This window comes from Dromaius novaehollandiae, chromosome 4, assembly GCF_036370855.1.
Source record: "Dromaius novaehollandiae isolate bDroNov1 chromosome 4, bDroNov1.hap1, whole genome shotgun sequence".
Lineage (NCBI taxonomy): Eukaryota > Metazoa > Chordata > Aves > Casuariiformes > Dromaiidae > Dromaius > Dromaius novaehollandiae.
Window position 1 is genome coordinate 76,551,706 of NC_088101.1, and position 10,691 is coordinate 76,562,396.

Sequence of the window (10,691 nt, forward strand, 5' to 3'; positions counted from 1 at the left end):
TGAAGGTTTCTATTTTCAGCCCTTGGCTGGATGTCACACTTGCCTGAGGCTAGACAGGATGGTGCTCAGACTATTGGTAGTGAGGGCTTCAGGAAATATAGGGTGCTCTCATGCTTCATGAGTCACTACTAAAGGCCATAAATAGAGAATAATATAAGCGATAAATAGTCTACACGGTGTGGAGAGAGTTTGACTCAGTCCAGTCACCCCATCCCCGATTTTATCACTTCTTGTATTCACTTCTATTGTGAAATGCTGGGGACAAGCGAGAGTCGGTTGCATTATTAAAATGTATCTTGAGAAACAAGTACTGAAGAAACACTATTTATAATGTATTGCAACAAGTGGGGAAAAAAGCTAGGATGAAATAGCTAGTGATAACTGTGCTAAAAATCTGAAGTTGAGGTTGGATGTGAAGAGAGAAAAAAGTACAGGGAAGAGAGTGGGGAATTTTCTTACTTAAACCCTTGGTGTATGTATAGTGAAACCAGGATTCCAGAGTAGGAGGAAAAGGGAGTGAAATAGCTCATTTACACGTTCACAAGAGTGGAACTGCATTTGGTGATCTCTCTTAAGCAAGCAGAAAGAAAAGGGCAGGTTTCAGGATCGGGTTGGAACATTTGTTTGTACCTTGACAAAGCAAGAGCGAAAACAGTGGATGGTGGCCAGTGTGAAAGGACAGTCCCCGGCAGTGCAATCGAGGCAGGGACCTTTCCATCAGCAGGAGAGCTGAGTGGTGTCTATGATTGAACAGGACTAAGTTTGAGGTGGGCTTTGTTAATGCGGTCTGTTCTCTTTGTCTCTAAGTCTTTGCTATTTTATAATCAAAGGTCTAGCCTTGTATTTTGCTAGATTGACTTTGTCTGGTGCTTAATCTTGTCTCATGGCAAGCCTCATCTCAAAGCAGCTTTGCAGACCCTGCATGCCTGTTCCTCTGGGAATGGAGAAGGAATTTAGCGAGGTGCAGGTATTATCTGAAGTGTCTTGTATCCTAAATGTATGCAGAAAACCCTTTATACCCCACTGACTAAGGGTGACAGTGTCTGGGTAGGAGAGGGAAGTGTTCCTGCAGAAGCATAAGTAGCTTGTGACTCAGATTTTAGTGAAACTCCTGTGCTTTTTCATAAAGAACCAGAAGAATTGAACTATATTTTATCATGCTGTCTAATGAATCAGACACTCTCATCCATGTGATCATCAATATGGGCTACAGACAGAAGAAACTGCATATTCTGACTAAAAGTGATTCCCACAAAAAATTATTTCTCCCCCTCCTTCTAAAACGTTTTTTATTTTGGGGAGAACTTGACCATTTCCTTCTTCTATAAAGTGGGCAGAAAGATGGAATAATTGGACTGCCGGTGGTCAGGTGGTGCCCTCAGTGGGAACAAGCAGCGAAGGGTGGGAGAGAGGGCTTGATTTGGCCTCTGCCAACAGCGGGCAGCCAGTGCTGGAGAAGGTCATGGCTCAGGAGGGAAGGAAACTAAACTTGAATTCACGCAGAGATAGGTGGTGGAGGTCTGACTGAGATTTTGCTAACTGGCAAATTCTGAACTTTCCTAGGAAAGGTCAAGCTAGTTTAGTAGGAGGGAAAAAAAGCTGCTTCCAAATCATGACTGCATTTCCTTTCTTTTCCCCAGCTGGGAATAACTCTGAATTTTCTAGGTAAAGTCTCAAGAGGCCAAATTTAGTCTGGTGCAGTGCCAGTAAAGTAAGCCGAGTTATGCTTAGCCAAGTTCATCCCTGGCATGACTATTCACTGAGCTGCTTTTGCACCAGGGACTGGTTGTATTCGCCCTTCTTTTAAGTTACTTCTCTGGACTATAATGAGCTCCTATCTGAGACATCTGAATAAAATAATAATTTTAAATCAAAAATATTAATAAAGTAGATATTTCAGATACTTCACTTGCAAATAATTCATTGCACTGAATTAATTTTCTCTAATCAGTTAGGAGTCTGCCAGGTACCAGCAAATGGTAATTTAACAGCAGGAGCAATTTTATGTATTTTTAGAGAGCATGAGAGAATAGAACCAATTTCTTTAAAATTGCTCCTCCAACCCACAGGGCCTTGGCTGAACGCTTCCCTCCAATGACACTAGGCCCTTTGTTCGCTAGTCTTCTTATTCGGAAAAAAGACATATTGATTTAGTGATATTTTCAGGCTAGTTATTTTGCTTGCTGGTGAAGTGCCATGAGTGTTACCCAAGTGAGCAGAATATACAGTCATATGATTCATATATATCAAGGGCAAAACCAAGATCTGCAGAGAGGAGTATGAGTACCTATAGTTTCTACATCTACAGCTGACACATGGTTGCAGCAAACTCCTTTTGCAATCAATACTGAGAGGTAGAGGACCAGCCTGATCCAGAATATCCAGATGGTGATCTGAGCTGTATACAGACACGTTGTTCTTGTGTTCCTTGATAGATATTGCTTATTAGTCATTAATTCTTTGGTCTAATCCAATTTGTTCTTATGAGCTCAGGGCTGCCTAGAGCTATCTAATAGGAAAGGATAGGCACATGTTGTGTCCAAACACACTGTCGGTAGACAAGGATAGAGCTGGGACTGGTTACCGTTTGGATAATGAATTTGGGATCTGAAAACCCATTCAGCAAGTAGCAGACCTGGTTCAGAGCCCACCTTAACATGAGGGAGGAATTGCCAGTCTACGTGATCCCCAGGCCGTGGGGTGGATTTGTACAGTGATGCTTGCCTTCAACTTCTGCTGCCAGACCTGGGTAGGTCCTTGTCGACCTAACCAAAGCCTCTATCTCTGAAGCTCCTTGAAGGCTTATGCAGACCAATCTATGACTAGGATGTATTGTACTGGTGTGCTGCTGTTTGATCTTTCTGATAGGATCTTGATAATGAAGGCATCGGAGTCCTAATGGTGAGACCTAAAACCTGTTGTGATTTCATGCAGCATCGAAAACATGGCTTGCAGTCCTCTCTACCTGCTTTTGCTTGGATGCTGGAGGCCACAAAGCGCACCTCTGGCTGTTTTTGCCTGCACTGACAAGTGCTTTAGTTTTCTTTATGCTGGTATTCAGGCCAAAGTCCTGTTCCAGCTGCAAGTTGGTACAAAATATGTCAGTCCAAGTAACATACATCAACAGTACAGCATGGAAATCAAAAGACAAATGCTGCTACTTTGGCAACCCACTGTCACATAATGCCATAGTCAACAACAGTCACATCGAGACTAGCAAAGCAGCTTTCGGTAGATTAAAGCAACATGTCTCAAATGCAAAAGGCATTTGGCTTCAGGCAAAAGCAAGTATGTGCCATGCAGTTGTCATTAGTGCTTTTCTGTGTGACTGTAAAACTTGAACAGCTTACAGACATCACATTGTGTGTTAATCAGTTCCACATTTCACTCGATAAAAATCTTGAATACTGATGTTTTGCAGAGCTGAGAAATTTCAGTGTCTGCTTCTGCAAACTCATTACACTAGTCTCACTATTGTCTAGTGTGTGGTTTTGTCTGCACAGCTGGTTGTCTCAAGCCATTTTCTAAGGGGAATGACTGCCATGCAGCCCAATGAAGTGATCCAAGCCGTGCTTAAGGCAAATATGCAACAGTGCGCTACCAGCTCTGCAACACTGAAGCTAAAGACTATCTGCAGCAGCAGAGAACATGTCACTATGCTGATGCATAAAAACTGTGACCGAAGCCAGAATGATTTTTGCCTAGCACAAAAGGTACCAGAGGAAAGTGGGAGTAGTGAGCTGAGGGAGCGCAGCTTGTCCGTGCACTCGCTCCCACTCTCAGCTTCTCAGAAGCTGAGTCCTTGGGGCTCAATCTATGAGAAACTTCATCACAACCTCTTAGGGAAAAAGGCTGTGTTTTTTGGTTTGTTTTTGTTTTTGTTTTTTTTTTTTACGTTGAACCGACAAAGGCATTTGTGAAAATGGATTATTCTTATAGCTCCTTTCATATTTAAGAAATTGCTATACAGGCTAATAATAGTGCTGTATTATATTTAGTGCCAAATGCTAAGGGCTATACAACAACCTGAAACAAAGACAGCCTCTACCCCTGTGCAAAACTCGAATGTGGTAAATTTCTGGTTAACCTTACTCACATTTTCTCACTAACTTCACTGAAACAACTTACAGGCATGAACTTAAAAACAAACAGAAGTGTTTGCAGATCAAGGCTTAAGATATTTTTAAGGGCCTGAACCGAGTTCCACGGAAGCCGGCAGAAGGCTCCTACCGACTAACAGATTTCAGAGCTCAGATCCTACAGACAGTAAGCTAGTGGGTAGATGCATACTCAAAAAGGTTCTTGAAATTATGAGAGTGATAACTGAAATTAGTACAAGCTTGAAACCCATCCTTTCATGGGGCTAACCCCGCCCCCCAGAAGCTGTACAAAATGACTGTAGCAACTAAGTTTTATATGTGATTGGTTTAATAGTTTTCTCGGAGGCATATTGCTTAATTTCTGACTTCATTAAATCTGTCCATTACTAAACAGTGCACTATTACAGTGGAGCTATAAAAATGTTTGTAATGATCAAAGCACAGCTTTTACAGAGGGTTTATATGACCTTTAATGCATAAAGCAGAATGCATAAAACAGAATGGTTCAGGTTGGAGGGGACCTGAGGAGGTCTCTTATTTAATCTCCTGCCCAAAGCAGGGCCGGCTTTAAGGTCAGACCAGGCTGCTGAGGGCTTTGCCTAGTTGGGGCTTGAAAACCTCCAAGGGTGAAGACGGGACAGCCTCCCCGGGCAGCCTGTCCTGCTGCTGGGCTGTCCTCAGGGGGGAAAAGCTTCCCCTGATATCCCATTTGAACCTCTCTTGCGCCAATTTATCTGTTGTGGCTCAGCCTCCCATCAAACATTACTGTGAAAAGCCCAATTCTTTGACTTTTACCAAGGATTTTTTAATGTTGCCTGGGGTTAGTGAAACCTTCTTGTTTACTGACTTGTTTTTACAAATTGGATCTCATTCTTCGTTGGAGCTTGGTGAATTGCATTTTGCAACAATATCTTGTGTCTTTTTGTAATTAGAGACCCTGTGAAAAGTGAAAAATAGTTCTGTTAAAAATGTGAACATTTAGAAGGGTTATTGAAATTTCAGCTTTTGGTAATTTCAGCTACAATTAAAATAATTATTGTGCAATCTGCTCTATGAAAATGTTTAAAAGAAATACTAAAGGAACACACCAAATTAAAACATATGTTTCAGGATTCATAAGCCTTCAGTCAGGATCTCAAAGGACCTCATAGTCTTACTGCTTTGAAATAAGCATGTTATGCAGAACTGCCAGACTTCTGGGCCTTTTCCATCTCAACTATTAGGATTCTCTACAAGCTTACAAAAATCTCTGCAGATAAAATGCACCTTAAGAAGGTTTTCTCATAATACTGTCAGTGGAGTATTCTACCTTATTAGCAAATTCTCTAGTGCTCTGTTTATGCTAGCTATAAAATTAGGATATACAATAATTTAATAATACTTGCATACCTAGAGAAGGCACCTTGCTACTCGGAAATTGTTTTTCTATTATAATAATTGACTTTTTTGTGGAAAAAGTTTTGCCTGTCAAAGGTAATGGGATATAATACGCTGGTTCAAAATTTTCACTTCTGTAATGACTTCAGTAATGTACTTTGGTAGCATGGTAATGGTAATATGTAACGCTGCTTTTCTGTCCACCTGCATCATATACTGCAATGCAGCATGTGCAAAAGTTTCTATGAACCTGAACATCGTGGGATGTGCGGGTGAAGTTCTTCTGGGGCAGTACATGTTATATTTACGTATCTGGCAGAAAGCTATAGGAAACTTTATTCTATAAAATCTGTTGATTTAAGTGCACAATATATCTGGTATCAGTAAGACCAACCTTGTTTGCTGGACAAGATATTCCATTATGACCGGCACACATGGAAAAATGAGACAAGATATTTCCTTGGGATGACAAAGTGCTGCGAAAGGTGCTGAAGAAATGCGTTTGCTCCTAGCACCCTGCGTAAAGATGTTTTCTCCAGTGTTGTTGGTCCTCAATATTGCATTCATTGATTTCTTTGATATGTTCCAGGGCTCAGGTGCGAGGTTCTTTTTTAAAAGACCGATCAGCTAACTGAAAAGCTCCTTTTTTTTTTTTTTAATATAAAAAAAAAGTCAGGTCATGGCTTTGGGACCCTGGCCACTCCTCACTCCATTCCCATAGGGGGGGATGATCTGCCAGCCAGCTTCTCATCCACTTAACGGGTCCCTCTAGTGGTGTCACCCTGGAAATTTTACTCTTTTCTTACATTCCCGAAAAATTAAGGAACAAATGCAAATAGAACCAAATAAATATTTTAATGAAATCTAGCATTAGTGAAAATACTACTGCACGATGAAATCCAGATATATTTGGTCTAATTACAATGTTACATTTGTGGAAAATGACATACTGGTGTAACTCCACTGCCTTCAGTTTAATGGGAGTTGAAGCAGTTTTTAGTGACAGCCAAGCAAGGTTGACAATTTTTATGCAAACATGAAACAAACTAAAAATAAATTTTTTTTAAGATGCAAAATGTTCTCTTCAGCTCTCTTTGGAAAGATATTAGAGGAAGTTTATTTTGAGAAAATTAATTATATTTCTATGGTGACCTTGTGAGAGAGAACTTAGTATTATCAGTGTGTGTAGTGCAAATGGATAGCTCAAGATGGGGTGTAGTGTTCAAAAACAGACCTGAGAAAATAAATGATATTTCTGCTTACTTGAAGCTCTAAAATAATGAGAAGAAAATAACAGTGAATAGATTGGAAGTGAAATGGAAACATTTCTGATAGTGAAATTAAAGAACTGAGAAATTTAAGATGTTCTTTGAAGTAAGCACATCAGAACATAAAAGACTTCAAGGTAGGTGCTCAATATCCCAATATAGCATTATTTTAATTCTTAGGGTGGTGGAGTTTTTTGTTTGTTTGGTTGGGGGTTTTTTTGCAATTCAGTTAGGAAAATAGGAGAGAACACATTGATTTGTAGGGGCTTTTTAACTTCCAGGATGCAGGGCAATTGGAGTAGATCTGCACAATGTTTTGGTTGACACTGGTCCATCCTGAGTGGCCAAATATAGAGTGTGAAGTTGGGGAAAATAGGTTCTGACCTAAATGACAGAGAATAGAAAATTACCAAGTGCAGGTTGTCCTGACAGGCTTTGTATTTCTGGTCAGAAATACACTCAGCCCTGCATAATGTGCTGATGGAAATCTCATTTAGCATGCAGTGGCTGCAGGCCTGGAGAAGCGGGGCGTGCCTGGGGTGGGAGGTGTTCCCGCAGCAGTGTGGTTAGGGCTGTCTGGAAAATGAAGTGGGCAGGAGTGGTGCAGCTGTAGGTAAATCCAGGCAATTAGAGTTTACTCACCTCCAATCTGAGCGAGACGCAATCATCCATTCCTCACCGCTTTGCCTGCAGCCCCAGACAGCTGCGTTCATGTGCTTCATTTCTCGTGCCACACTGCCAGGACGTCATGAGCGTAGAGCACATGATATTTTTTTGGGTGAGGCACTTAATCTGATCAAAATTCAGCTTCATCTGGCAATGTTAGCTCTTTTAGGCTTAGGAATCAAGAGATGGTCATAAGGGGAGTTTTTCCTCCAGTCTTTCTGGTCCACTTCTTTCCTTTCCCTTTGGGTCTAGAGACAGCGCAGTGGCACAGTTGGACTCACTGATCCAGGACAAACCACTCGTTTCAAGAGGGGAAGGAGGATTTTGACTCATTTTGCAGTTGTGTGATTTCTGGATCCAACACAAGAGAAATAGTGGGAAGGAAAATACAGTATTGTCCTTTTTTCTTTTCTCTAATAGATGGAAGCCAGAGCAGACTAAATACACTGTAATACTGTACCCTAACGCAGCCCTCTGCAGGGCCGCTGGACCAAAGCCAGGGCTGCCTGACAAGTCAGTGAATGCACAGGGGCTGCTGCCCGTACTGGGCTGGTTTACTGGTGTGCCGCCCCGGTGCTCAGCAGACGAGCTGCGCTGGCCTGGCCGGCCGGCTCGGCAGCTCCTGCGCTGGAAACCCAGCTCCTGTCCCCAGCCAGCACGGCTATTCCTACGCGGCCAGGGACTGTGTGCCCCAAACATACTCCGGCCGGCTTCTGAAACAGTCAGTACCACTAGTCTAGGATGTTGCTATTAATAGACACAACAGGCAAAATTTTCAAGGGGACCGGATTAAACCTACCATTAAAGTCACTAATAGGAAAACGCAGGCTGTGAAGTTTCCTGCAGTAAATCTAAATATTAACTTGGTGCAAGAGGACTTATCAACAGCTGCTTTGATTGAGTTATAGGTGCTTTAGGTACCACAGTTTTGTATTTTGCAGTGGAGTATTTGACTATTGAAAGCCTCATCCAAAATTTATTTTAAATTAATAAATAAATTTTATTTATTTCCTTAAGTTTGATTTTTAATAGATTTTTTAAAAAACATATATTACTTTCAAGAGGAACAGACTCTATCTGGGAAAATTTAAAAGGAAACAGACTAGAACAACAAAAAGATAGGATATGGGTATTTTTTAAATTTCAAAATACAAAACAGAGAGCTGTGACTGCCTGATCTTTGTGTTGATGTCTTTGAATGCTGAGTTCACAGAAGTGTGCTGACCGTTTAGAGAAGGTTTGGGCTCTGGAATCAATACTGAGCACTGAAGCAGCTTTTAGAAGCTCAGCTCCTGCTGTGCTTTTTCTAATTTGTGGTTTGTTGAAATCCAGTTTTAAATGTTACTGGAGGAGCCTGCTTTATCTTAGTGAGAAATCTAGAGAAGTCGGCAGTAGGAAATAATGGATCATCAGGAAATAAATGTAGGGAAAATGTATGCAGTGAAAACTTCAATCACAAAACTTCTTGGGTGAAGTCAATCACACATCTCTGCTAACTTTTTATTGCTACGAAATAAATCATCAGGCCAGAAAGATGTAATTTGTATCTTTTTTTCCTCATTTACACAGATAAACATTCTCATCTGAGCTCTCAAAACAAGTTGTCATTTGGGAAAAACGATCCCTGTAATTTTCCTTCCTCCTTTTTGATCCTTCCCTTAGTCTTACCCTGCTCTGGGCCAAGCATCATGTTCCCCAGGTGAAATTGCCTGGCTCCTCATGCGGATCAAGGTCTAAGCATCAAACTCCCACTGCTTCCCATCTCTTCTCCCGTACGCTGGGTTTTTGTCTCTGTGCAGTGTTATGAGAAGGGTTTTTGCGAAGTGGGGCAATATCTTTTGTCAGGATCTGTCCAACCGGCCCAGCTGGCCTGGTTTAGCTGTGTATGTTGTGTGTGACTATAACGCCTCTAAAAATCAGAGACCCTGCCAAAAAAGCACAGCAGTTACTATGTGTTACTTTGGCAAGCTCATGCTTGCAGCAAAATACATGTGAATGTTGGGCAGGAATCCCAGTGGGAGAAAATCAGTCCTCACCCTTTAAAGAGGAGAACATTTTGGTCAGTGAAACTTCCTCTCACCTTACTCTTTGGCAGCCCCATTTTAGAGGGAGCCAGAGAAGACCATGGTATCTGTCAACACACTAAATGGAGAAATGATATGTTTTAAAAAAACTCATGCAACCTCACTCTGGTCATGAAAGTGGTGTGAAGAAATGGTTTAGATGGCAATGTACTTTTAAATTGCAATACTGCTAGTGAAAATCCTCTCTCATTGTAATCCATGGATCAGTGAAGTCTTGTAATTAACAGGTTAAAAGGTTCCTTAAAAAGTTTCCTTTTAATACATTAAAAAGGCGCCTTACCTTCCTGAAAGGGCTTTCAAATGACTGGGAATTGATTTAGCAACTACTGAGTTACAGTTGCAGATGAGAATCTAGATGAACAAGTACTTGCACAGTAGAAGTTTTGAAAGCAGTTTGTACCTTGATGCGAGCAAGTGCCCTGACTTCTCTTATTGTTTAAGATTTTTAAAGCCCACAGAGCGGTTAGACATGTACCTGCAACAATAAGTCACTGCTGTTTGGGTGCCAATTCCTTTTTTATGCTTTCAAACATCCACTCCACACCAATGCTTTATGGTAGGGGGAGGGTTCCCAAAAGAGAGTCGTCATGGCCAGAGCCCAGTTTCCTGTTGGGGCAGGATGTAAAAGAGGGTTTTGCTGAAATAGCTCATTTGCTATATGCAAGGTGCAGCTCCCCTATCACAGCAGCCAATGCGTTAGCCTCTCTCCTCTTTATTTCTCTAAAAAGGCTGGTTGTAAGAGCTCTTTCTTACCTTATAAGGAAAATGGGAAGGGTAAAAGCTGTGAGGTCCTTGCATACAGCAGAGCTTGATGGTGCATATTAGAAGCAGTCTCTGTTTTAACATCTTCCCCTGACTGTACCAGGAAGAGTCCTTGGAACGACAGCGAGGGTTATGTTCATCTCCTTTGTGTTTGCAAGGCTGTTGGTGTTTTGGTGTAGTGCTTCTATGCATTACAATTTTGTTTTTCTACACTTTTGCAAAATACAGTCCAAGGGATCAGTGGGTTATTCAGCTTGTAAGTACTTTTTTTGTGCTATTTGCTAAGGTGTTAGCCATACCTCCTGTCTTTACATGCCTAGCAACTAGCAACATTGCTTTAATTTAATGCCTTTTGACCAGCAGAATTCAACTACTTCATAAAGGAAAAAAAATGAAACAGCTGTGTCATAGGCTGATATTTTAATATTACCCTC